Source organism: Piliocolobus tephrosceles, chromosome 10 (assembly GCF_002776525.5).
Source record: "Piliocolobus tephrosceles isolate RC106 chromosome 10, ASM277652v3, whole genome shotgun sequence".
Classification (NCBI taxonomy): Eukaryota; Metazoa; Chordata; class Mammalia; order Primates; family Cercopithecidae; genus Piliocolobus; species Piliocolobus tephrosceles.
Window position 1 is genome coordinate 124,521,047 of NC_045443.1, and position 7,323 is coordinate 124,528,369.

Here is a 7,323-nt window from a genome sequence, read left to right on the forward strand (position 1 = left end):
ATGTGAAATTGCTGCTTCATATTTTCCCGGTTCTCCTGTGACCACCCAGCATTCCGATTTAATTGGTGTTTCTTTAATTAGGGGGTTGAACAATCATTAGGTGTTCCAGAAAGAGAGAGTGATATGGCTTGGCTGTGTCCCCACCCAAATCTCACCTTGAATGGTCATAATCCCCACAGGTCAAGGGCAGGGTCAGGTGGACATAATTGACTCATGGAGGTAGTTTCCCCCACACTGTTTAAATGGTAGTGAACAAGTCTCATGAGATCTGATGGTTTTATAAAGGGGAGTCCCCTGTACACGCTCTCTTGCCTGCCACCATGTAAGACATGGCTTTGCTCCTCCTTGCCTTTCGCCGTGATTGTGAGGCTTCCCCAGTCATGTGGAACTGTGAGTCCATTAAACATCTTTCCTTTATAAATTTCCCAGCTTCAGGAATGTCTGTATTAGCAGTATGAGATCAGATTAATACAGAGGGGATTTCAGGGACTCCCCAAGAATGCCCCCTTTCTCCCTTAATTGGGTTTGCCCGGAAGAGTCGTGGGCCTGTCACCCTGACTGGGTTTTGGCTGGTTTTGCTCCATATTTTGGGTTTTCAGTTATCCTGGGTTTCTTTGTGTAGTTCTTGTTTCAGCCGTTGTTTCGGTTCTTCCACCCTGTGACTCCCCAGTGCTATTCCTATCCCACTCTGGCCTGGCTGAGATGTTACCACAGCTGCCTTCTCCCCACTGCAGGCAAATGGAACTCACTTAGAAAACCAGTGAGCTGGCTTCAAGCTCATCCTGGGAGGAGAACTCTCCAATATGCTGTATCAGGGGCATACTCCTAGGATGAGTGGGTTGTCCAAGCCCACCCCTCCTCTCTCAGCCCTGTTGAGGGTTATCTTCATGTGTCCAATTTTGGAGACAAAAATTGAATCTTCATTGCTGGCATCTATCTCTTTCATTGTCATTTAATCACAGGAGTTTTTCCTTATTCTATTTTCTTTTGAAATGCCTTCCTGGCTCAGGACACCCTGCGGTGCTCCATGGAAGGAGACTGCTGTGACACTTTGTGAGCAAGCAGACTTCCCTTCTGAGGTTGCACTGAGCCAGCCCTAGGTGTGTACGGGGGACTGGGCCCTGCCTCCAGGGTCTGCAGACACAGAGGGTGCTGCCCTGGGGTTTGGGGAGGGGAGGAGGCTGGTGTCTGAATGCTGTTCATTCACTAGAGGCACGGTCAGGAGAGGGGTCAGACTCTGACTCACGCCCCCTGCAGATCAGGCCAGAACAGAAATCATCTGGTTGGGCCCTGGCAGAGGCAACTTCCATGAAAGTAGAGCGCACAGGGTGCAAATCAGCGGGAAAGGCTGGGGGAAGACGGAAAGTGTGGATTTCTCCTGCCCCATGGTGCAAAGCCCAACCAAACCAACTAAAAACCTGCTGTTACAGGGACAATTCTGTGGGAAAAAGGAGGAACTTTCACCTAAGTAGTTAGCACAGGCTTATTGTGTTAAACACTCAATGAGTCAATAAGGTCAACAGTGAGCGATTACCCTTTCTTCAGTGATGAGTTGCTGGCGTGTTTCCGCATGTTTGAGTGTTTTTACACATTTATAAATGCAGGTACACGTCCATTTATACAAACACGTGTACATCCCTTGTTCACACGGTCGTGCACGCTGCTCTTTTTTCTCTCAGTGTATCTGAAAGATGGTTCCGAATCAACTGGATGGGATTTTTAATTTCCGAAGGCAGGAGCTCTCCTGGCATCCGCAAATGTGACCCGCAATTTCGAGAGGAAGAGGAGCGCAGACCTCCTGGCCGGAGTGACGGTCAGGAGGGAGGTGGGGGAGGGCTGGGCCCCTCTTGGTGTCCCGGGTTCCCGGCAGAAGTCTCCAGGACTGCGGGAGTCTGCAGACGCGGAGTTTCCGCGCCAGAGGAGAGGGTCCACGCGGACAGGCAGTTCCAGCCCCGGGTGGGAGCGGCCCCATCTCCTCCCAGTCCCCGGCGCGCCAGCAGCAGCCCTGGAGCGATTTCCCCTCCCTGCCACCCGCGCTCTCTCTCCTCCTGCGCCCAGGCTGGTCTCTGGCTCCGGATCCGGGCGGCGACGGTGCAGATGGGGGCGCACAGGGGACGGTCCTGGAGCCCAGGAAGGGTGCGAGCTGGAGGCGGCGGTTCAGAAAAGTTGTCAGGTCTCCAGCGCGGGCAGCGGCGGGAGCTGGAGCCGCGGTCAAGAGGACCCGAAGGGACGCAGCCCGCCTGGCACAAACGGCCACGGGTGTGAGGGACTGGATAAACTGGGAGGACGCGGTCACCGCTGGTGCGGCGCACTGGGCCCGGTGATTGGCGCCTTCCCCGGCACGGGTGAGGCTGGGCAGAGAGGGCATCCGTGGCGTGGCCTCTCTGGGTGCGGGATGAGGGGACGCACCGAACGTGGGGTTTATCTTGGGGATCCGGCGGGGGCGCTGGGTAGGTAGACACTGTGGGGCTCCGCGGACCTGAACCTCCCGCGGAACACTTGCAGGTCCGGCGCCAGGGGGGATGTGGTGGACGGGTCGTGTCCCTTGCTTTCCCCCTCCCCAGGACTTGGCGGGACTATGAGGATGGAGAGCCCGGGTCTTTGCACTCCTTCTTCCCCAACCACGGAGCTCCATGCCTCCCTCCAGTTCAGTTAAACTCAGACGGGGAGGGTCCCAGGGACGAGCCAGTCTCCCTTCACCTGTTTCCCTTCCATCCTGTGGTCCTGAGAGCCAGGCTGTGTCCACGGGGGAGCAGGCGTTCACAGCGAAGCTCGAAGGGGGTCCCAGGTTGGCAGAAATGCGGGATCATCTCGACAGATACCCGAGATCCGGTCCGATGTGGTTTGAGGATTGCTAGGAGGGGCTGGGGGTCTCTGGTGGGTGGGGACAAGAATGTAGAACAGAACTGGGCTTTCCAGAAGGCCGTTCACCCCACTCCCCCATCTCTGCAGCGCGGATTACTTCATCTCAGAGGGAATTTAGTGGGTACGTTAGGCACGTAGCACAGCGCCTGAAGCGCACGAAAAGCTTAGCAGCTGTTAACCACTGCCACTATTATCATGCACACGTTGGGCCCAGGTAGAATCAAGCCCACCCACATGAGTAGCGGAGGGGGAGGCTTCCAGGTCCGGGAGAGCCACCTACGCGCCTTTCTGCGCCGGTTACTGGCACGCGTGGTTGCGTGGATGGCGAGCAAAGTCTCACCTCAGGCTGGGAAGGTGGCGGCGCCTCTGTCCAGGGTTCCCGGGCTCCTGAGAGCAGGAGCGCTAGGAGAATGTCATTTGCCTGCTTCCCGCGCCCCAGAGCTGAGTCCACAGGGCTGGGCTCTGAGCGCAGCAGCGAGACCACCTGTTGGTTAAACTTCCTGTGCGGTGTGGGGTCTTCTTAGGTCTCTGCTGTCAGTGCGGAGAGCTCTACCTTAGCCCGCTTACAGACAGATCTTCTAAGCACTTTTTCTCCAGCTGCCTCCTGCCTAAAGCTCTTTCAGCTCAGCTGGAAAATCAATAGGAAGGACATACTGCCAATTTCAGTGAGGAAAAAAAAAACGTTTTTGCTTTTCAGAAGTCATGTGCAGCCTGAAATTCTGGGATATCCACTCTCCTTGAGCCTGCAGGTTTCCTCAGGAGCCAGACTGAACTTTTAAAATATGTTTTTTAAATACTGCCATTTTCTTTCAAGGCTTCCAGTTAGGCAGAGATGAGGGTGGGGTAGCAGATATCTTCCCTTTTTTCCTTTTATTTAAATTGCAAAACAGATCGCCAGTATCAGGGTGCAGAATAAAACTAGGTGAGGAGACAGAGTGAGAGGGTGCAGAATAAAACTAGGTGAGGAGACAGACCACCATTGGTGGTGGAGTGGGCAGAGAAATTTCCCCAAGGAGGTTTACTTGGGAGCAAATATTTGAGTGAAGTGAGGGAAGAGGCCAGAGAATACCTGGGGAGGAGCTGTCCAGGCAAGGGAACAGCTAGTGCAAAAGCCCAGAGGCTGGAATTAGCTGGGTGCATGGAAGGAAGAACAAGGACTAGACGGCCATGTGGCTGGGGCAGAGTGAGGGTGGGAAAGGGGTCCTGAAGCTCATCATGTGGTCCAGGCAAGCCACGCGTGTCTCAGATTACAGCTGGGTCCAGAATCCACTCTCCTTTCTCTTCCTCAGGAGCAAACTCCTGATGTTTTCCTGGGCACTTGGTTACCCAGAATAAGGACCGCCTTTGCCAGCCTCTTCTGCAGCAGGGTGTGGCTCTGTGCCTGGGTCCTAAGATTTTTTTTTTTTTTTTGAGACCGAGTCTTGCTCTGTTGCCCAGGTTGGAGTGCAGTGGCGCCATCTTGCTTCACTGAAGCTCCGCCTCCCGGGTTCACGCCATTCTCCTGACTCAGCCTCCAGAGTAGTTGGGACTACAGGCGCCCCCCACCACGCCCGGCTAATTTTTTTTTTTTTTGTATTTTTAGTAGAGACGGTATTTCACCATGTTAGCCAGGATGGTCTCGATCTCCTGACCTCGTGATCCACCCACCTCAGCCTCCTAAAGTGCTGGGATTACAGGTGCGCACCACCATGCCCAGCTAGGTTCTAAGATTTAGTATGTAAAAGGGGGTGGCACCTGTAAACTCCAGGAAGTGAACTTCAGTGGAGGAAGTCGCCTTTCTTTGTCCCTATGTCATGGCTGGAAAACGAACCATTAGTAACGACAGGAGCTCTAGCAGCCGTTTTAGACCATGAGGTATTCCTTGGAAATGGAAACTGCACAGTGGAACAGTAAGAGAAGTGAAGCCTGGATCTCCACTGCAGCTACACTACCCCTCACCTCAGCCTTGGCTGATGGCTTCTGGACTTTATGAACATAAGAGAAAAATTAACTTGTACTTTGTTTAACGTATGTGTGTGTGTGTTTGTGTGTGATATATATATATATGTGATTTTTTTTTCCTGTAACTTACAGGTGAACCTAAACTTACATGGAACCCCATGGTAAGAACCTACATTTTATTCTAACCCATCAGGAAACTATTGGAGACTTTTGGGCCAGGAAGTGACAGAAATTGTTTCACTTTTTAGTAAACTCATTCTGCTGCTGTGAGGGAGGAGACTGGGCCCAAAGGAACAAGAATGGACACAGGAAAGGTCAGCTGAGGTTACAGCAGGTTTCCAGGTGCATGAAGATGGCAGCTTGGACCAGGTGGCCATGGTGGAGAGAACAGGAAATGATCATCTTTAATATGAACTAGGATGAGTGTGATTAATACAGGTGATGAGAAAAGCCACAAACATATATATTATACATTTGACTTAGAGACATAGATCTGATTTTCCCATATAATGTTTTCTTAAAATAGGTCATTTCATAGTTCCCATCTCCTTAGTTCACCTCCCCATGTTTCTAGTAGTTTACTGAACAGCACCACAACTGTTTGTATAGAATCCATCAGAAAGCAAGAATTAGGAAGACTTTTTAAAATTCTCATATTTACAATGAGAATAAATGAGGCAGAAGAAAGTGGCGTAACTTTCTATAATTCATCCCAGTGAATAAGTTTGACACCTGGTATTAAAAGATCTGAAAATATTGAAGCTTCAGTGAAAAGCAGATTCCTCCCAAGCAATTGTTAAAGACTTCTTAAGGAAAGAAAAAGTCAGTATTGCATTTATATGTAATATTTTATATAAGTATATCCCTGTTTCTCTAATTCCAACGTATGCTTTAGCTCATGGTTGGCATCTGAAATAGCATTTGATAATACACATGGAAACATAGAGAAATAGATGTAAGAAATGTAAAATAAGACTAAAACAATTGAAAGGAGATCAAATTCAGGGGAAATGTTGGACCAGGGTATACAGATTATAACTCTTTGATGGTTCCTAAGAGGGAAGTAAAGCTTTAACTCAGGATTTCCTAGCAAAAAGGAAACACAATTTATTACATGTTTCTCATTGTCCATGAGAAGAAAACATACCAGCCATAAAGAAGTCATGAAGGTGTTCCTACAATTGAGACCTAAAAGAAAAATATCATGAACAGTTTTAGAGCAGAAATAATTACCCTGCAGGCTGAGACTTCTGCAGGTCACTGATAAGCATTATGGAGTCAATTTTCTCTTATTTTTTTTCTGAAATGTTGTGGTTGTTTGCATTTTTTCCTCTGAATGGGGTCCATAGTTTTAATTATATTTCCAAAAGGGTGAAAAGCTCTGAAACAGTTAAGCATCATTTATACAGAAAATAATGCAGTAGGCAGCATTCTCCAGGCCATAAAAGTTGCAATAAATGTGTCAGCAGGCTTCCTAAAGCTTTCCATTTATACAGGTTTCTTAGCAAAGTTGAGGGTCTGACAATTTTATTTTTATTCCTTACTCTATTTACTTTCCTTCTTTGTTGTCTTTATTATCAGCATATGCTTCCTTCAAATGAGGTCATTATCACGATGTTTGTTTTAGCGTAGTTATTAAAAGCATGGGCGCTAGGGCCGGAAAGCCCACCTGTAAATTCTGCCTTCACCACTCCCTCACTGTGTGCTGTGGGATGCGTGGTTTCGTGCTTCTGTGTCTCCTTTTTCTTGTCTGTAAAATGGGGCTAGTAATAGATAACACGACATGATGTAAGAAATGGAAAGCATATTCACATGATGTAAGAAATGGAAAGCACATGTGTCCACATCGGGCACATCGTACATGCTCAGAAAGTTGAGTCCTTTATCATTCTTGATGTTGCCTTCACAATCATTGTTATCATGGACTTTCCTTTTGACATGCCAGAAGACATCTCCCACATCAGGTTACTTAAAATGTTGGGCATTCTAATATTTTTGTTCAAATATTTATAGCTAACAAATAGAGAAATTTACAATTATCCTCACCTCCACATAACTGATCTTGATTTAGGACTGTGCACATTTAGCGTTCACAGTCAGTGTGTTTGTGTCCATCCCAGAAGAGGAGACACGATAGTGTACAATGGGGAAAACACAGGTGCCTCAATCCATCTGTCCACTCAATGTGTCCCTGCCCAGCAAGAGGCCATGTGAGTCTCAGTGCCCCTCTGTTGATCCCTTTCTTTGAGACTCTTGTCATTCTTGTCTTTAGAGACAGGATTCTGTGTGTGTGTGTGTGTGTGTGTGTGTGTGTGTGTAGTTGCTTAACTGTTTTACAACTTGGTGCTTTAAACTCTAGATCTTCAACTGGGGCTCAGCAGAAACAGCAGCACTCTGTCGTAATGCTGAACGAAAAGCCATCTGTGCTAAATATCTTGCAATACAGAACTTTACCATCTTCATGGCAAGTTTTGGTTTGAAGAGACTTTTTAGGAATAATCTAATGTTAGGTGCATT